Source organism: Pristis pectinata, chromosome 3 (assembly GCF_009764475.1).
Source record: "Pristis pectinata isolate sPriPec2 chromosome 3, sPriPec2.1.pri, whole genome shotgun sequence".
Lineage (NCBI taxonomy): Eukaryota > Metazoa > Chordata > Chondrichthyes > Rhinopristiformes > Pristidae > Pristis > Pristis pectinata.
Genome location: NC_067407.1, coordinates 96707770 through 96729506, shown reverse-complemented (window position 1 = coordinate 96729506; position 21737 = coordinate 96707770). Strand labels below are relative to the sequence as shown.

Genomic DNA, 21737 nt, shown 5'->3' with positions numbered 1-21737 from the left:
TGCTAAACTGACTCAACAGATCAGGCAGCATCTGTGAGGAGCAAATGGAATTGACATTTTGGATTGACAACCTTTCATCAGAACTGGGAAATTTTGGAAATCAGATATGTTTTAATTGCTAATAATTCACAAACCAAGAGACAGTGACAAACTTAGTACACAGCGTGGACCCAAAGGCAACAATGTAGTAATGTGCAGTTTTTAGTGATAAAATTTTTAAAATTATGGAAATATTCAGCAGAGCAAGCAGTATCTGTGGATGGAAGAACAGAGCTATGTTAAAGATCAATAACCCTTCCCTGAGGGATAAATATTGGCTGGGAGAACGATTCTTCTGCAAACTGGTGGTTTGCATTCACCTATGATGGCAAATAACATTCCATTTTAACATGTTGCATTGGTGTTGAATGGTTTAGCTGTTGGGTGCTGCGAAGATGCAATAAGGTCATTGCATGGCATGTCATACCAGCAATTGCTTTGTCATGGGCCTATCTGAATTTTAAAACATGTTTGATTTCTAACCTTTCCTTGAGAAGTCATCCACCTGATACGTTTCTCTGTTTCTCTCTCCATGGAGGATGCTGCCTCATCTACTGAGTATCTCCAGTATTTACTGATATTATTTCAGATTTCCAACATCTGTGGTCTTTTGCTTTACAAATAGTGAACTGGTGCCAGACACCATTTTCATTCATGTCCCATGTAAAAGTGTATTCCCTCAGCACAGCACAAGATTACATGCTCAAATGCAAAGTAGAGCTTAAACTTGCACCCTTCTGACACTCAGCAATGGAGTCAGCAACTTTCTCCACAATGAAATGTGTGTTTTTTAATGCCATTGGTCTGTGAGTTATCAAATTATGTTGAGAACTTTTCCAGCAACTAAATGGGAACATCCTTCTTCACCTCCTGATTGCAAACTGGAAACCTAAAGAAGGTGAAGTGTGCTGTATCATTCAGATAATTAATCTGGGACAGTCTACTCCTAGACTTCTGTGTCTGTACACAGTAGTGGGGAAGTATAGAAGGCATTGGGGGGTCAGATACGCACATCTGACCAGACACCCCATCCCCGGATTCACTGTTGTTCAAAGGTGTTGCAAGATGTTCTGAGCTGATAGGCTGAATGCACTTAATATCTGACCACTAAGCTTTACAGCAGCCAAAGCTGATGCATCTCGCATGGTCCTTTCATTTGAATGGGTCACTGCCCTTAATTAACAAGGTAAGTTGGGCTAAGCTTTTGTTTATTTTCTTTAATTCTCTGAATATTTTTGTTTTTAATTAACAATAAGGTAATGTATTTTATTTAATTTTTTTATTTTTAGTTTCAAAAATAATTTTTAAAAATCATTCAAATCTATGTCAAAGGTTTTTAAATGTCTGTTAATCAGAGACATTTATAAAGTGAAGTGGGCCTCTGACAGCAAAAGCTAGCATGGGAAGAGGTGGGGGGTGCAAGTGAAGGATTGTGTACCATCTCCCTACTGCAACGACAATGCACCACTCATCTGAAAAGCAAAATACTACAAATGCAGTATTAAGTTATTTCCTTGATTATTTTTGATCACCTAATGGGACCAGAGAGGAATTTAGCACACTTTCTCCATAATTACCCTTGTTTATATTTTTTGATTATCCTTGGAAATTGCACAGCTCAACGCATGTATTATAATCTGCAAATTATTATATTCACATGAGACAAACAGGCTGGACCCATCTTTTTCTGTCAATCATTCTCATATGACATATCACATGAGTTCAGGTTATATTGGAAGCCTAATGTTCACAGACTCTACAAAACAGCACAGCTTGAATCCAAAAAGCAGCAAATTTCTTGAGTGTTTTTGAGTCAGTTCCTTAGCCCAATAGGTTGTTGCACCATACTAGATCTAGCAACAAGTTATTGGCCAGTATTACTTCACAAGTTCCTAACAATGGAATACCTGATTAAACCTGTCCATGACACGATTAAATTCAATATTAGATTTTGGGAATAATGTGAATCACAAATCAATTTAAAATTAGATATAAATTTACATAAGGCTGTCTTGGTAGTGCTGACACAAGAATTGACTAGAGTAAACTGGATGGAAATATTCATGGGTAAAACTGTGAATAATCAACAGGAGTATTCAGTGAAATATTTGATACAACACTGGACCTGTACACATTTGCCAGGACCAAGAGCTCTACTTATGTACGGTCTAGGTCTGCACAAGAGGAAAGATATAACGTTAAGTGAAAAGTAGGGGCTTCAGTGAGTGGTGTGGGTGCCATAGGTTAGCAGAGATATAAAGGAAGAACAGTAGAGGGTTAGAAAGAGAGTAGTATGGGCTCATAAAGGAAATATGGGAAAGGAATATTAAGAATAATAATGTATTTTACAAGTGTATGAAGAGAATGAGGGAGACTAAAGATTGGCTTGACCCCATAAATGCTGGCTGACATGTTGAAAATAAAAAAATAGTGAATTTGCTAAATACTTTCTATCAATCTGTTGTCACGACATGAAAAAAAGAGGATGAATTACCACTTACAAAATGAACTAAAAGTAAATAATCAGATTTAATTATAGAACACAGTACAGGCCCTTTGGCCTACAATGTTGTGCTGACAGTTTAGCAAATTAGTTTAACAAATGGTAATGGAGAAAATAATGATAGAGTTGACAGGTGACTCTCCAGGACCTGATGTCTTCCACCCCAAGGTTATTCTTTGTGACAAGTGAGAAAGGTGTAGATGCTTTAGTACAATCCACCACATCCTTCTGTTTTACAAATTACCCTCTTGGATAGGAAAATCACCAATACTTAAGAAGAGGAGAGAGGATGAAGGGAAGAGAGAAACCAGGAAACTACACAGCAATTAGTTTGCCTACAGTGAGAAAGGTACCAAAATCAGTTATTCTTACCAGGGAGAGCAAACATGGATTTTGAAGTGCATGTCATGTTTAATTAACCTTACTTAATTTTAAGGATGGGGAAGTGCGCCATCATCCATTTAGGTCCTAGGAAAGATGGTTCAAAGTATTTGATCAACTGTGAAGGAACAGACAGCTGCAAAGCTCCAAGAACAAAAAGCACTAGAAACTGGTGGATAGACACAAAATTTTGAAAACCCTGATAGATGTCACCCGCTTTATCAACAAGGGCTAGAAAAGGATGGAGCAGAATTATTGTGAAAATCTGGTTACACTGTATCTGGAGTGCTGTGTTCAGTTCTTGCCATTGTTCCTCAGGAAAGATAGATTGGCCTTGTAGATTAATTCGACTGCTAGTGGTACTGTGTAAAGCCTAAATAAGGATGACTGATTGTATAGACTTGGCTTGACCTCTGTTGATTAAAGAATATTAGACAATGACTTGCCAAGGTTTTTAAGATGATCAAAGTAATTGATTGGCAGAATCTATTTCTATCAATAAAAATGTCCAGAACATTATAAATAAAGATTTAGAATGCTAAAGGTACTCGATAAATTAGGCAACATCTGTGGAGAGCAAAACAGATAATGTTTCAGGTCAATAACCTTTCATCAGAATTGATGAGAGATCATTGACCTGAAACATATTAATTCTCCTTCTCTCTCCAAAGATGCTGCCTGACCTGCTAAATATTTCCAGCTTCCCTCTTTCTATTTTACTTCTTGATTATAACATTACAGCTGAGTTGTATGGGCTAATTTCTGAAGTCTTCTCCCACAAAAACTCAAGACTAGGTTGGTTTAAATTTTCACAGCTGAGGTTGCTGGTTAAAAGTATTGAGGAAGAGAGAACCAAGGCCAGTAACTGGGGTTGAGATACAGATCGGTCATGGGTGCATTGAACAGCAGAGCAGGTTTGAGGTGGAATGACCTATGACCTAATCCAGTTCCGATATTTTGATGTCTTTCAGCATCATCACATTACTGCTTAATTTTCTCTAATGTTCTTCCCTGCTTCAGACCACTGAATCCAATCAAAAGGACATACCTTGAAAGGTTAAAAATCAATGAGTTCCTCACAGTCTCCTGCTCTGATGCTGACATCTCCCACAGTGCGACATGTAAGGTTGTCAACATTGTATTCCAAAAGGGCGTGTTGTGGGTGGACCTTATTTAATTTCACTGGGAAAGATTCCAGTAGTTTCAGGAAGTACCTGCTGGAAGCATTTTGTTATTTTGGTGGTCGGCAGCAAGCCAGTAGCGCTTTCCAGTGTCTGCAAACCTCTAGCCACTGTGCCTGTTCAGTTAATCTGTCCTGGAAGCATTCAGTTCAGAGTTTGTTATGAGCTCTAGTCAGGAATGTTATTCGGGAAAAGGGTGTCACATTTCATGTGGAGCAGCTAATTTTTCTTTAAATACATGGCATTCCATCCAATCCGGGACTATTGGCAGCCCTGATCCACCACCCTTCCTTCTCTTTCCCCTTCCTCCACTTCTTCCCTCTCATTGCCATCTTCCCCTCCTACCTCTCCTCCCTATCCTTCCTTCCCTCTCCTTGCCTCCCTCACCTTTGCCCTTCCAATGCCTCCCCCCTTTTCCATTCCCATCCTGCTCCTCTCCTCCCCACTCCCCACATCCAACCCCGACCACTTTGCCTCCCTCTCCCCCTCCAAGGTTTTTCTGCTCACTTGATCAAACTGCCTCAGCCCTCCTGAAGTTTTCCACTACTTCCTGCAATGTGCTTACAATCCGGGGCCTATCCTATTGTATGTGCAGGAAGTAGCAGCAGTGTAGACAATGGAACATATTGGCCAGAAAAGAACTATTTTCAAGTAAACTCTATTCCTGCTGTTCCCATAATGGGCCATAGAAAAATGTATTCCTCTGTTTGTTTAAGTTGAATGCTTTTCAAAATCCATTACTCAGAAAGAAATACAAATCTGAGCTTGTTAACCTCTTGAAATCGTTGAGACTTCGACTAATTTAAAAGTATTAATCTACAAGGAATCACTTCTATTTTGATGGTTAAAATTAATCTCATTAATTTCCAATGAAGATTGTATGTAAAAATGTGGATGATTATAAACAACTTTGTCAATGCCAAAGTGAAAAGGCTATATCACAGTGAAGGGAACCTCTTGCAATAAACCAGCGAGTAAAATGGTTACTTCACTCTTAAATTCCAGAGCTTTTCCATAGAAACAACAGCAAAATGTTGAGCTACTTACTATTTGTAAACATTCACTGTCACATCCATGCCAAAAGTATTTATCAGTTAAGTCATGAAAGAGAAGCACTTTTCATACCTACACGAACATATAAGGATGTTGTTGCCAAATGGTTCCACTTGTGGTGTGCTGTTAATGTTGTGAACGCTAAATACCTTTGCAAAGGCAGGATGTAGAAGTGGCAGGGTTGTGCATTTCCAGTGATTAGTTACACAGCATTATTAACAAATGGATGGTGCAAGTCTGCTCAACCCCTCAGAATTGAAGATTGATACTTACAAATAACATTTTATTGGAACAAACCTAGCCTCCTCGTCCTCCTAACCATAGTCCAGCGCTCAAAATCACATCTTTACTTCACCTATACACTCATAATTCCATGCAGTTTTGATTTGCAATTTAAAGACAACTAATGTGAAAACTGAGCACTTTGAACTTCCAAGTCTTATATAAATAGACCAATTCTCGCTTTGACTTGTGAATGTGAAGTGGGAGGAGACCACATGAGGGATTTACAAGAATGGTCTCTGCTAAGGTAGGTGAGGGAAGGGCCCAGGGCTGCTGACCCTCAGTGCAGGGTTTTGTGGTGCGTTCAACGCCAAGAGCCAGCCTCCCTGTTCCCAGATAAAATAGTTGAGTGACCTGACCTTTGAATCCCAATGAAGCCCTCACCTGCTTGGGACCTGCATCTCATGACCTTGTTATAAAGGTCCAGTTCCATGCCATTGTCTCTCTGCCAATACTCACATGCCCTCTCACACAACCACTCTTCTCACAGTGGAGTTTAAGAATTTTGTATTCAACTAGTTAAAAGGTTCCTTGTTCAAGTGCAGTAATCAAGGAGCCCATACTAACCACAAGAGAGCAGCCAACATCCACAGTCAAAGACTAAGGAAGGACATTGATAACAAAAACGGTGTTTATAAATTGCCACCCCCATGGCTTAGAGTCAACACACATGACACTACAAAATTTACTTCCTCGTGGCAGATTCTTTTAGTTTTCCCATTTTTAATGATTGTAGTCTGAAATAATTTTTGTTTCTGGTAGAAGAAAGTTAACCCTGGTTATGTGTTTAGAAAAAAGAAAAATTGACAAGTGGGGTGATTCTTACATTTCTTCTAACTTCTGCTGGAAAACAAAGGGATAGCCAAATGAAAATTTTACAAAACAAGCTCCATGAATTGATTGCCTGAATCCCACCTGAATCGATTTTCAAGTTGGCCCCCAGAACCCAGCTGCAGCCAGTTCACGTTCCATTATTTCAGGGGATCCTGTGCCCAGAGTAGGACCCCAACCCAATTTTCTTGGAGCAATGAGTGGGAGGGGTGGAGGAGGAGGGTGTCATGAGAGACATGAAGCAGCCTAACCAGTAGTCGTGCTGCTGGCTGATCTTCAAAGTAGCCCAAAGCATTTTCTCTTGATTTTGTTAGTTTCAGTGGACCAAGATTGTACACCCTGGCCTGACAAAAATGTGGCAGCCCTGTGAGTTAGCACCCCCCTGACTCCACCATTATCTCCTCCAAGGCTGCACTGACAGTCAGTGGCACACATGTTTGATTGATCCAACTCCTTCTGTCTGTTGAGCCATCTTGGAGCATCCATTCAGTATTAAGGCCTGCACATAAAGGTGATTAAGATCTTTAAATAAGAAGATAAGATTAGATACCTTTATTAGTCACATGTACGTCGAAACACACAGTGAAATGCATCTTTTTGCGTAGTGTTCTGGGGGCAGCCCACAATGTCGCCGAGCTTCCAGCGCCAACGTAGCATGCCCACAGCTTCCTAAGCCGTACATCTTTGGAATGTGGGAGGAAACCAGAGCACCCAGAGGAAACCCACGCAGACACAGGGAGAACTTACAAACTCCTTACAGACAGCTCCCAGAATTGAACCCAGAACGGTGTTATGGGAGGGGTGAGGGGGTCAGGGGAATGGGCAACCAATTCAAAATACCTTTCATCCGATTAGAGTGCTGGTCAAACTTACTCCATAGGGATTGCAGTTGGTGACAACAGCAGACAAACACCTGCATTGCTTTTTTGAGGTTTCACAAATCTACTGTAAAGTCAGAGAGAAAATTTGAAGAGAAGTGGTCCAGAGTTCTACAGAGGGTGCTTTAGGAATTTACATACCTGCCATTGGTCCAAGCTGCACCTCTGTTCCTTTTCAGGTTTCCCTATTACAATAAAGACCATGGACATCAGATGAAGTGGAGCTTTTAGAATCTGCTCACAAACCACCTATGATTCACCATCAGTTCCTGTACCGAATGTTGGTTGGACCACACTTGATATTGTGTGCAGATAGGTAGCCACACTATTAGGAAGGATGTGATTAGGTTCGAAAGGGTGAAGAAAAGATCCAGAAGGATGTTTCCTGGACTGCAGGGTTTGAGTTATATGGAGGGATTGGATATGCTGGGACTATTTTCCTTGAAGCAAAGGGGACTGGGGGGTAACCTTATGGAGGTTTATAAAAATTATGAGAGACACAGTTAAGATAGATAGTCACAATCTTTTTCCTAGGGAAGGGGATTTGAAAACTAGAGGGCATATGTTTAAGGTGAGGGGAAAGGGGATCTGAAGGGCAAGTTTTTCACACATAGGGTGGTGAGTTTCGGGAACAAGCTGCCTAAGGAGGTGATAGAGAAGGGTACAATTACAATGTTTAAAAGACATTTGGACAGGTACATGGACAGAAAAGGTTTAGAGGGAAATCGGCCAAACGCAGGTAAATGGGGCTAGCTTAGATAAGCACCTTAGTCAGCATGGACAAGTTGGGCCCAAGGGCCTGTTTCCAAGCCTCTTTGATTCTAGTTTGGATGATTTGTCTGTGGTGCACACTAGTGGACAGCTGAGGGGAACCTATGGCCATGCCTTCCTTGGGGGGCCAAAAGGAGCATTCTAAGCCCCACAGGGAAATCTTGGTCCTCTGCAGTTAATGTTTGGATGTTACCGTAATGACCTGGAGGCTGTGGGTGGAACATGGGTGTTCTGGCCCCACTCCCATTGCTTTTGATTTTTGCCAGTTCCGCTGATGAGAAGTCATCAGTCAACCCAAACACCACTGACTGGTGGAAATTCCTGACCGTGCCTTTTATATTCAGTGATAACAGCTTGTTTATTTGCATTAGGCATAGAAATTCCTTTTTTTGAACCAAGTAATATGTCAATGTTTGATCTCAGTCATGGTAACCTTGCTCAGCACATGTGACATATCAGCATTGGTATCCTGCCAACGTCGCCCTTAACCAAGGCAGACATGCACAAATATGGCTTACGTCAGCTTCCTGCAGTTGGAAGGCAAACTGGGGCATAAATTTCATGCTCTGGATAAACAAAACTTTCTTCTGAAATCATGGCATGCAGAAACATTACTAGTAAGTCACTGCTTTCTTTTCACTTGACCAAAGTACTACTGTAGTTGAATGTACAGATGGATCTCCCAAGGTCAGTATATACCTGAGCCACAGTTGACAGACTGTTCCCCCACAGCTACCCCGGAGTTTTTAATTTGTTATTGTGGGTTAGTTAGGTCCTTGGGGTACCCACACTCTGACATCAGTCCTTGGTCTTTCAATAATATAGCACATTAATAGCTGGCCATATCAAATGATGTAACAGAAGCAGTATTTCAGTCCAGGTGACACCCCTCGGTGATACTTCTCTACAGCCACAAGTATCCAGGTGTATAACTTATTAGCTGAGATATATCTTAACTGTTAAGCATGGGGCAATGGAAAGACATTTAGTGAATCCGATATTGCACTTGGAAGGGTTGCTTGCGCTTTATGATACCAAGGTTTGAAGGATTAGGTCATGACTGTAGATTGCAATAATATTGGCTTCCACTCTTCAAATATAGAAGCTTTGGGGTGATCATTGTGTTTAAAAAGATGAAAGAATTTGATGACATATTTCCTCTGTTTTGTAAAATCCTCAAAAAGGGGCCAGAATTTTATAATTAGGCCTTGGCTGTGAAGGAATAAAATGAAGATGTGCAAAGGAAATTTCACAGGTTTGGATGTTGATAGCAATGCCAGCATTTATTGTCCATCCCTAATCAGTACAGATCTGAGAAGGCAATTGAGAGTTAACCACACTAGCTTCAACCTGAAGCATTAACAGTTTCTCTTTCCACAGATGCAACCTGACCTGCTGAATATTTCCAATATTTTCTGTTTTCATGTTTGCTTTCCAACATCTGCTTTATTTTTGATTTTCACATTGGTTGGTCTGGTCTCACAAGACTGGGTAAGGTTGACAGATTTCCTGAAGAGCATTAGTGAATCAAATGAATTTTTATGATGTTCTAGTAGTTTCATGGTCACCATTACTGAGATGAACTTTTTTTTGGTAAATCCAGTTCTTATTTAATTGCTTGAATTTAAATTCCCTATCTGCCATGGTGGAATTTGAACTCTTGACCCTAGGTCAATGGTTCACATGTCTGACGGCTAGTCTGGTAGCTTAACAACTAAGCCACTGTACCCTTCAAGTTGGGCTGATAATTGGTTAGAACAATATAATTCAGTCATTGTGAAGGAAGGTCATTGTAATGATAGACTTGATAGAAATTCTCAGTGGATCCTATTATTTTAGCCTGGTAAGGATGCTAAACACTGGGTTTGTTACAGTTTGTTGGATGTTCGTGGGAGAGTCACAAACAAGGTGATGTATGTACAAAGTAAGGGGCCTGTCATTTAAAACTGAGGTGCGTAGAAACTTCTTCTGTCAGAGGGTGGTGAATCTCTGGAATTCTCTTCCCCTAAAGGTGATTGGGCCGGATCATTAGATATGTTTAAAGCGTAAGTGGATAAATATTTGAAAGATCAAAGAATCGAGGGTTATTGGGAATTGGCAGAGAAGAGGAGTTGAGCCCACCACAGATCAGCCATAAACATACTGAGGGGCCAGGTGGCCTAAGCCTGCTCCTATTTTCTTGGGTTCTTGTGTTCTTGTGACTGTCTTGGCAACTCTGTCCATTGCTGCTGTGTCCCTCCCCCTGGCGTATTGTATTGCTCTGTTCCAAACAGATCCTCTCCTCTCTGCCTGACTTCCTCCAGCAACACCTACAAGCTGCATCGGTGAACCTGAGCCTCTACATTGCTGCAGGCCTCACAGATGTTATCAGTAGCAAACATTTTCTGGTCCTCTCCGTGTCAATCTTTCATTGAAATAGCTGTATCTTCTTAAGTAAAGCATTACTGCATTCGTCCCCCTCACCGTTGGACAGGTTCCCCATGAGTTACCTTCCTGATGTCTGGAGGTAGCCCAAATGCATCTCACTCTGGGAATGGGGCAGGTTCATCCCACTTCACCTGGGTGGGGTGTGGGTGGAGGGGGATGGACAGTGGAGGCATGCAACAACCATGCTGTTCCAACTTCCAGGCAGAATTTTGCAGGAACGTCACCAGTTTTAAAAAATGACCCCAATATTGTTTAAACTAAATGAGCTATCAGCCAGATAAGAATGGTGCTGACTGGTCAAGCACATGTTCTACTTAGATTGGTTGTTTTTTAATTTATTTTTTCAAAGAAATCACTGTACATGTAAGATGCTTATTTCTTGACAGCTGTTCCTGCAGAAGTAATAGCAATTGTTTTATTCCTGAAGGGCTGGCACAGCTTGATGGAGTAACTATATGGTGCAAGACAAGCTTGCAACTGCACTGCCCATTTTTGCTGATGAAATCCAAATGTTAGGCCCTTAATTTCCATATGGGAGGGCTTAATCAGCTGTCTCATGGTACCTTCAGTGGGGTAGATATATTTTAATGTCTTAGGCATCCAGGTTATTGGGATATTAATCTGGCCTGTTTTTCAATCACAACAGTTAAACTATGTGATCCAACTTCTATCAGAATATTTTGTTGCCCAGTGCTACTTATGCTGACATTTCTGGCAGATTCTCAATCCAGTGCTGTCACATCCAATTGCAGTGCATGAGGCCAAATCTTTTGAATCTTAATATTATTTATCTGTAACTTTTATCCAGGCTCATTCAACCCAGTTGCTGTACTATCTTATGTCTTGTGCCTGATGCCTCAAAGGCATCCAGAGAAAGAATTCATGAAAGATGCTCCTTTCATGCCATTTGTACATGCAGTCAAGCAGCATGCAGCGATTACTGACGCAGAGTGAAATAAAAAAATGAAGCTCAGGCAGCTGCTTTGACAAAATAAAATCTGTGTGGTTTATAGATGCACAAATCTTGGAGAATGGAGTTGTAACTTTCATTTTGTCTGTTTTTTGCGCCAGTTGTCCTTTTATCAAGTAAGCCGCATGTGATCTGAATTCTGCAACTGGGTTCTGGGAGTATTGTTTGGAGTGGGAAACAAACTGTTGATACAAAAACACAAAATGCTGCAATTTCACAGATGTTCAGGCAGCATCAGTGGAGAGAGAACCAGAACTGATGTTTCAAGTCCATGACCTTGCACAAGAATTGAGGAAATTTAGAAATCACACATACTTTAAGTTGCAAAGATGCAGTCCATTAACAAAAGTAAGGTGTGGCAGTCTCATTGTGTGGTGAGGCCTGTCCAAAGCTGATCAAGATATACATTTTAATATTGAAAGCCTCATCTCTGTGTGGAAATTATTGATATAATTCAAGAAACTGATGCAATATGTCAGCCTTGGCTCAGCAGTAGCATTCTTGCCAATAAATTGTATGGATTAGGAGCTATTTCAGTGCAGACCAGGAGAAAGCTGTGCTGAGAATTTGTTCTTGAGATAAAGTTAAACTGAGGTATGTCTGCCTCTAACTTGGACATGAAAGATCCAATGGTATTCCCTGAGGATATTAATCTCTCAGCCAACACCTGACCGATATTAATCCCTCAGCTAACACCATTAGAACAGCTTAATTGGTTACATTTCTTTGCTATTTTTGTGACATAATTGTTTGTATTTTGACTACCGCCAACACTACATATCATTTATAACTAGAGGTGAAAGTCTTGGGGACTTCCCAAGGATGTAAAAGATACTATACAAATACATGATTATTTCCTTCATAATAATGCTTGCAAAGTAATATCTTCTAACGTTTAAGCTCGATATTTCAACTGAGTGAATAGGAAACACGGTTCAAATAGATCACCTCTGACCAGCTTCTGGAGTCATAATATTTATGTGGCTGGTCCAATTAAGTTGCTGTTCATTGGTAAACCCCAGATGTTGGAGGTGAGAGATGCCATTGAGTTTCAATATAGGTGGTTAGATTGTCATGTTGAAGTTAGTCATTGCATGGCACTTTAAGGGCTTAAATGTTACTTGACATTTAACAGCCTGGATCTTTCTTCATGCAAATATAGACTGCATCATTTGCTAAGGAGTTGTGTATGGAATCGAACATTGTGGACTTATCAGTCAACATCACTCCTCCTGATCTTATGCTGAAAGGAGGGACAATGATTTTGCAGCTAAAGGTAGTTGGACTTGGGGTACTGCCCTGGGGATCTCCTGGATCAACGCTGCGGGGGCTGGAATCAATGACATCCAACAGCTGCAACCATCTTCCTCTGTACGATGTATTACTCCAACCAATAGAGTGTTCTCTCTTGGATGGCCAGCTTTTCCAGTTTTCAAGGTTAAGAGCAATCACTCTTACCTCATCTTTGGAATTCAGCTCTTTGGTCCACTTTTGGAGTAAAACTGGGATGGTGCTTGGGTCTGATAAAATCCATACGAAGCATCTGTGAGCAGCTTATTGGCAAGAGTACATGCCACTTGATGGCACTGTCATCAACACCTTCTATCACCTTGCTAATTTGATTGAAAGCATATGATTGAGTGATAATTAGTCGCAGTAGACTCATCCTGCTTTTTGTGAACAAGACATACCTGGGCAATTTTCCACAATGTTGGGTAAATGCCAATATGGTAATTGTACTGGAAGGTAATTCATGGAGCATGAGTCTTCAGAACTACAACTAAGGTGTGGTCTGGACTCAGCCTGTTCTGTACCCTAATAATAAGCAGGTGTTGTATCTCCAGTTGCATGGCATTAAGATACAGTGGCAAGGAAAGGTGGGAGGAGTGGAACTGGGGTGAATCAGTGTGTCCTAAAGGGAATAGACCCAATGGAATGATGAAATAGGAAGGGAGGAGATATATCTGATGGTGACATATTGAAGGGATAGACTGCAGAAAATGATCAGATGAATGTGGAGGCTGGAGGCATGGAAGTTGAGGACAGAGGGTGGGAGGAATAAGGTGAAAGCAGTTGTCACCAATAGTCACTTGCCTTTGATACTTGTCTAAATCTAGCACTTACTTTTAAGTAAAAAAACAGCAACAGTTGGTGTTGCATTACTTTAAAATTCTTCATGATTTTTATACTTGTTATATCCAGGAGACAGATTGGGATATTGGGCTAACACACTGATTGGGTTACACCCATCCATATAAGTGCATATAACAAGTGCTCTACATGTTCATTCATATTGACAAAAGGACTGTTTTATATTGATAATTTTGTCATTACACTCAAAGAGGAAGAGGAATTACACGTTTGCTTATAAATCAATAAAACAGTAAACCAGTGGTTCCATGCAAGAACATGAGAAATAGGAGCAGGAGTAGGTTATTTGGTCCCTTGAATCCATTTCACCATTCAACAAGATCATGGCTGACCTTTTACCTCAAGTACCATTTTCCTACCCTGTCCCCTTGTCTGTTAATTCCTCTAATATCCAAAAACCTGTCATTCTCAATTTTTGAAAGAAATCAGTGACTGAGGCTCCATAGCCCTCCTGCATAATAGAGTTTCAAAAATTCACTACCCTCCAAGTGATGAAATTTCTCCTCATTTCCGTCCTTAAAAGTGCACCCCTGATTTTGAGACTGTAGGTTCCAAAGCTCTCACCCTGATCTATCCCCTCGAGCCTCCGAGGAATCTTGTATGTTTCAATAACATCAACTCTCATTCTTTTAAACCCTTTATTCTTAAGCCTAGCCCACTCAATTGCTCCTCAAATAACAGACCTGCCAATCCAGGAAATGTCGAGTGAATCTTTGTTGCCCTCCCTCAATAACAAGTAGGGAGACCAAATCTGTACATAATCCTCCAGGTGTAATCTCACCAAGGCCCCATATAATTGTAGTAATCCAGGATTTACTTGTGTGGGAATGGCCAAACTCAGGCAGTTCGCTTTGGAGTTGCCATTCACTACCAGCACTACCGACACACTAGGGGCAATTTACGTTGATCAATTAACCTACCAATCGGCACATATTTGGGATGTGGGAGGAAACACTCAGGAGAAACCCAGATGCCACACAGGGCTCAGGAATGGACCCAAGTGGCTGGAGTTGTGAGGCAGTAGCTCTATTAGCTGCACTCTGTGTCACCCAAAAACTGCTTGAAATCTATTTCTTTAGTGAAGGTTGTTTTCAGCTGTATTAATTTCTGCTTATGCAACTCCATGTCGGATGTTTGGCTGATAATACTGCTCAAGTTCATTGAGGTGTTTTAACACTTAAATACAGTATGTTGTTGTATCTGACTTGGGAGTAACAAATGCAGTTACAGCAATATATAAAGTAATTTCGTTTCACACATTAATATCTCTTATCTTAAAGAGGTGTAGTTCATAAGTTTCAGCTTAAAGAAAGAATAAAGAACTTGTTAAAAAATACATTTTTAATATATTTTTTCATATCTTTGCAGGTAATTTTGTTTACATCTAAAGGTGTCACTGCCTCTCCTGGTGAGAACTCATCATGGTTTCCAATGAGGAAGATGAATCTGAAGATTGAGCATGAAGGTAGCAGAGAGTCCAAAGGTCCTCTGGATGAAGTATAGCAGAATACACACTGGAAGGAGGTAGTTCCAGCCTGTGGAAAACCAACAAAAGTCATCTGTCTTTCCACTTGCTAGAGAAAAAGTACCAACCTCATAAGAGCTAAAAATTATGGATCCCAATGACCTGGAAACAACCAGAGACTGTTCACAAGATTTGGGGAAGTGTAATAACGTATGCATTTTGTAAAACACACAATGACTTTGTCAGACTCCAATATTAAGGCAGATTGATTAGCCATGCAGATTGACTATAAGCATTTGAAGAATATCCTGGTCATCTCCTTGCTCTACTGAGTCACTGGATTGTCAGCTGCATGGATCTGAACGCCAAATCAAAATGTTGGCCTACAAATGTGGAACTTCTCCAGAGGTAGATCCCGTAAATGTTTCCAGCTCAGAATCAGTATTCAAATAGGAAGCTTGCATTGTATGTTTTAATTTATAAATAATATTTTTGTAGCAATGCACACTGCCATTGTAAATTTTGCTTGGATTAAGTAAAACTGAAAATATAATCTATCTTTTACTTGAAGACCTGTAAATGAAACCATTTGTTTTCAGAACTTCTGCTTATATACAAAATTCCTTTCATGTAGAAGTCCTGTCACCATGAGAAAAATGATCTTAAACTGATCTTAGAAATGATAGGTGCAGAAAACAGCACATCAGGTCAGGCAGCATTTGCATAAAGAGGCAAAGGATGAAATGGAACTGTAGATCAGGACAACAGTGAATTATAATGATGTGGTACTGTTGAGCAGAGAGATTGAGAGTATGCACTTAGTATTTAACTCACAGGTTGCAATGAGAGTGGTGTTTTCAGAGATGATGAATTTCTTGCAGATACCTAAATTGACCTTTTAGAACCATAGAACCATACAGCACAAAACAGGCCCTTCGGCCCACCATGTTGTGCCGTCCATCAAACCACCCTCACACTATCTAAACCTTTCCTCCCGCATATCCCTCTATCTCACATTCCTCCATGTGCCTATCCAACAAACTCTTGAACCTGTCCAATGTATCTGCCTCCACCACCACCCCAGGCAGTGCACTCCATGCACCAAACACTCTCTGGGTGAAAAACCTCCCCCTGACATCTCCTCTGAACCTCCCACCCGTAACCCTAAAGCCATGCCCTCTCGTCTTGAGCATTGGTGCCCTGGGTAGGAGGCACTGGCTGTCTACTCTATCTATTCCTCTCAATATTTTATACACCTCTATCATGGTCTCCTCTCATCCTCCTCCTTTCCAGTGAATAAAGCCCTAGCACCTTAAGCCTCTCCTCATATTCCATACGCTCTAACCCAGGCAGCATCCTGGTAAATCTCCTCTGCACCCTCTCCAACGCCTCCACATCCTTCCTATAATGCGGCGACCAAAACTGAACACAGTACTCTAAGTGTGGTCTAACTAGAGTTTTGTAAAGCTGCATCATCACTTCGCGGCTCTTAAACTCAATCCCACGACTTATGAAAGCTAACATCCCATAGGCCTTCTTAACTGCTCTATCCACCTGTGAGGCACCTTTTGGGAAGGAAATCTGCCTTCCGAACCCAGCATGGCCAATTTGTGACCCAGCTCAAATTGGTTGACTCTTACACTGCTCTCTGAAGTAACCTAGTAAGTTATTAAAACAAATATGTGAGAAAATGTAATCAAGGAGATGCCTTTTAAAAAATAACACTGGTGCTGAGGTGTTGACACTGAGTCAGAGTATTTTTTAAAAACTTTTTCAGGTAATTGAAAGGCTGTTAACAAGCATTTTGTTTGTAGTTTTAATACTGTGCACAGGTTGCACTGCATGACAGGCTAGATAGAACAGCTAGTCTTTTCTGATATTTTATGTTTATTTAAAAGCACACAAATCCCTTTCTTTGCAATTTGCAGTAATTTTCAGATGGAAAGATTTGGAGAATGGGTGGGAGGTGGGGTGGCAAGCAGCAATTCTAGCGCCTCTGTAAATGGTCTTACTTCCTGGGAGTTCTGGATGCAGGTTACTGCACAGATGACTTTGTAACTCTGTAATGGTTATCTGAAGACCATTTAACTTGAACTCAATGGGGAAGCCCCATCTTCTGTTAACCACATTGAGATTTATTCATCGACAAGTCCTCCTTCTCTAATACCCAGTTTATATTGTTTGAACAATATGTACCATACGTGTTGAAGTTATACCCATCCTTGAGGCAAAGCTATGTCTCTTTGATGTTTCTGTTGTCCATGTTGACAAAATTCTCAGATAACAAAGAAATGTTGCTTTGGTGTAACATCTTTGAGTAGCTGATGGACACAGCAAATGGAATACAGAGCAGAATGGATACAGTCACAATAGGAGAGGAAGAAATAGTGGTTCGATTCATAATTAAAAGGGATAGGCAAAATTCGATAGTATTGAAATGGAGTGATTGATATATGAACCAGAAGCAATTCATCACAGGGAAGAGTCAAAATGATGATGAGCTTGACTTACTTTTCTGAATGTGTTTTGAGGTTTAGTGCAGTAAATTGGTAAATTGGTTTATTATTGTCACATGTACCGAGGTACAGTGAAGAACTTGTCTTGCATACTATTCATGCAGATCAATTCATTACAACGGTGCATTGAAGTAGTACAAGGTAAAACAATAACAGAGTGCAGAATAAAGTGTCAAAGCTACAGAGAAAGTGCAGTGCACATAGACAATAGGTACAAGGTCATAACAAGGTAGATTGTGAGGTCAAGAGTCCATCTTATCAAACTAGGGAACTGTTCAATAGTCTTATAACAGCAGCACAGAAGCTGTCCTTGAGCCCGGTGGTACATGCTTTCAGGCATTTGTATCTTCTGCCCGATGGCAGGAGGGAGAAGAGAGAATGTCCAGGGTGGGTGGGGTCTTTGATTATGCTGGCTGCTTTACCGAGGCAGCGAGAAGTGTAGACAGAGTCCATGGAGGGGAGGCTGATTTCCATGATCTGCTGAGCTGTGTCCACAACTCTCTGCAGTTTCTTGCAGTCATGGGCAGAGCAGTTACCAAGCCTGAAACATCCAGATAGGATGCTAAAAAATTGGTGAGGGTCAAAGGGGACATTGCAAATTTCTTTAGCCTCCTGAGGAAATAGAGGCACTGGTGAGCTTTCTTGGCCATGGCGTCTTTGTGGTTGGACCAGGACAGGCTATTGGTGATGTTCACTCCTGGGTACATGAAGCTCTCAACCCTCTCAACCTCAGCACTGTTGATGTAAACAGGAGCATGTGCACTGCCTCCCTTCCTGAAGTCAATGATCAACTCTTTTGTTTTGCTGACATTGAGGGAAAGGTTGTTGTCATGACACCATGTCACTAAGCTCTCTATCTCCTTCATGTACTCTGACTCATTGTTATTTGTGATACAACCCAGTGCGTTGGTATCATCTGCAAACTCGTGGATGGAGTTAGAGCAGAATCTGGCCACACAGTCGTGAGTGTATAGGGAGTAGAGTAGGGGGCTGAGGACACAGCCTTGTGGGGCACCAGCATTGAGAATAATCGTGGCAAACATGTTGCTACCTATCCTTACTGATTGTGGTCTGTTGGTCAGGAAATCAAGGTTCCAGGTGCAAGGGGAGGTGTTGAGTCCCAGATCTAGGAGTTTGGAGATGAGTTTGCTTGGATTGATAGTATTGAAGGTGGAGCTATAGTCAATAAGCAATAGTCTAATGTAGCTGTTTTTACTATCCAGATGCTTCAGAGATGAATGTAGGGCCAGAGAGATGGCATCCACCATAGACCTGTTTCGGCAGTAAGCAAATTGCAGTGGGTCGAGGTTGTCTGGGAGGCTGGAGTTGATACGTGCCATGACCAGCCTCTCAAAGCACTTCATGATGGTGAATGTCAGAGCCACCAGGTGGTATTCATTAAGGCATGTTACCTTGCTTTCTTAGGTACCGGGATGATAGTGGTCTTCTTAAAGCAGGTGGGAACCTCAGATTGAAGTAGGGAGAGGTTAAAAATGTCTGCAAATACCCCTGCCAACTGATCTGCACGAGATCTAAGGACACAGCCAGGGACACCATCCAGGCCAGATGCTTTCCACGGATCCACTCTCCGGAAGACTGATCTTTCATCTACAATGGTGGCTGTGGGTTCAGGTGCATTGGAAGCTTTCGGGCTGGGTGGTGACATTCCAAGCCCCTTTTGTTCAAAACATGCTTAGAATGCATTAAGTTCATCAGGAAGGGATGTGCTATTGTCGGCAATGCTGCCCGAATTCATTTTGTAGCCTGTTATAGCATGTAAGCCTTGCCACAACTGACGGCTGGTCTGGGACTTGATTTTGGACTGGTATTGTCTCTTGGCATCTCTGACAGCTTTACAGAGGTCATATCTCTATTTCTTGTATAGGTCAAGGTCACTTGATTTGAACGCTGCAGTCCTAGACTTCAGTTGGGAATGGATCTCCCGGTCCATCCATGGTTTTCGGTTTGGGAACACCCAGATTGTCCTCTTTGGTACACAGTCCTCAAAGCACTTGCTGATAAAGTCCATGACATATACAGTATGCAAGAAAATGACTTTTTTCAAAGATGTGAAGAAGTACATAAAACTATTTTGTTAATTGAATTATCAGAATTTGGAGTAATGTTAAGTAATTTATATCATTCAGGTTAACCCTGCTATTTTTTGTGTTTATGATGACTTTAGCCGTCAAAGAAAGTGGAGAAAAATCTAGTAGATGTTTCTTTTTGATTATGCCCTAGGTTATTGAGAAGCTATCAGTGGGCTATTAATCATCTCTCTGACCTAGATATTTTTTCATATAACACAACATTTTTGGTGTACTACCGGTAGGAACTAAATCTCAAACCCAGTTGCTGAACAGGTTAAAGTACCTTCTGCATGGTTCATACAGCTTGCTAATTGGATTTGTGTCCTGCAAACATGTGACTTAAATAGGCACAGAGGTTGCTGGACACTCATAGTGACATCATATGATATGCAACATATGTGAGAGGGCCACTCACACAGAAACACTGTTGAGACCTGCTTCTGCATTTCTTAAAGGGCATAAACCCTATCCTGATCCATGGCCATTGAATCTGGCAGGTCAATCTTTTGTCAAGTCACCATCCAGAACTCAGAGTGAAGGATATCATCATCTCTGCTCTATATCTTCTGCAAATGATATTGAATCTATGCTTATGGTTATTGACCCACTTACCAGAAGGAAACTTTTTTTCTCTATTTACTCCATAAAAATCTCAGATCATCTGGAAAACCTGTAAGCTACCCCTAGTTTTTCACTGTTCCGGGGAAAACAATCCTAATATTTCCAAGCTCTCCTCATAACGTAAGCCCATAAACCCTGGTAATATCATGCTAAAGCTCATCTGCATCCTTTCTTACACCCTTTGCATCTTTCCTAAGGTATAGTACCTTGGGTTATCCACAGCAGTTCAGATGAGTGCTACCTTGTGATGTATAAGATAACCAAGATCTCTTGGCTTTTATATTTTATTAAAATGTGTAATCCATATGTTTATTTATCCACCTTATCAACCTACTTTGTTTCTCTTCACAGACACCATTGTCTCTATGTTCATCCACCCATTTCAAATTTGTGACACTTACACTCATCTGTGTTTCCATATTAGTCCTGAATTAAAAATGAAGAAGGGTCCTGAGCCGAAACGTTGACCACCTGCTTTCTCCATGGATGCTGCCTGGCCCGCTGAGTTCCTCCAGCATCACGATAGAAAAACAAAGGACTGCAGATGCTGGAAACTAGATGAAAAACATTATGATGCTGGAGGAACTCAGCAGGTAAGAGATAGTGATAGGTAGGTGCGGGGAGGTGGGGAGAGCAGATCCACCGGGGGATGGGTCAAAGGTAAGGAGAGAAAGGAAAAAAAGGGGTAGAAAAAAGAGAAATAGGCTAGGAAAGGGAAGTTGGGGGGGGGCGGTGCTGTGGGGAAGTGGGGGGGGGGGGTGTGGGGATTACTTAAAGTGGGAGATTTCAATATTCATGCCATTAGGTTGCAAGGTTCCAAGACAGAAGATGAGGTGCTGTTCCTTCAGTTTGCACTTGGAATTCTCCTGGCAGTTGAAGCCGAGGACTGACATATCTGTGATAGTGTGGGAGGGCGAGTTGAAGTGAGCGGCAACGGGGAGATACAGATTGCAGTTATGGACAGAGTGCAGATGTTCTGTGAAACGGTCACCTAGTCTGTGTTTGGTCTCACCATTGTAGAGGAGGAGGCAGAAATGGGTGGGGAGGGGAAGATCTGCTTGGTGGTGGGGTCCTGTTGGAGATGGTGGAAGTGGCGGAGAATGATGTATTTGATAAGTAGGCTGGTGGGATGAAATGTGAGGATAAGGGGGACCCTATCCCTGTTGGGTCTGCGAGGGATGGGGGTGAGAGCAGAGGTGCGGGAAATGGCAGAGATACGGGTGCGAGCTCTCCTGACCACAGTCGGGGGGAAAGTTGGCCTCCTCTACAATGAAGGAACACCAGTAGTCACGGGCCTTCAGTCTTACTCAGGGTTGATACATACTTGGTAATGTAATAGAAAGTAATAAACATAAGAACTGAAAGAAAGAATAAGCCATTTTGCCCCTTGTGCCTGCTCTGCCATTGAGGCAGGTACAACAACAGCTTTTAAAAGACAGGTGGACAGGTACAAGAGAGACTGCAGATATTGGAAATCCAGGGCATTGAACACAAAATGCTGGAGGAACTATCAGATTCCTTCTTCTTCAGCCCTTTGCCTCTTCCACCTATCACCTCCCAGTTTCTCACATCATTCCC

At 41.4% G+C, this 21737-nt stretch overlaps 1 protein-coding gene across 1 annotated transcript in view; it reads left to right on the top strand.

Annotated features, from left to right (window-relative positions):
* The window catches only part of scaf8 (SR-related CTD-associated factor 8), a 164926-nt gene extending 149489 nt beyond the window's left edge, over nucleotides 1–15437 (top strand). Inside the window, exon 22 of the transcript XR_007956060.1 lies at nucleotides 14836–15437. The gene's annotated coding sequence lies outside the window, so the exon portion shown is untranslated. The remainder of the gene's footprint in view (nucleotides 1–14835) is intronic.
* Nucleotides 15438–21737: the final 6300 nt, after the last annotated feature.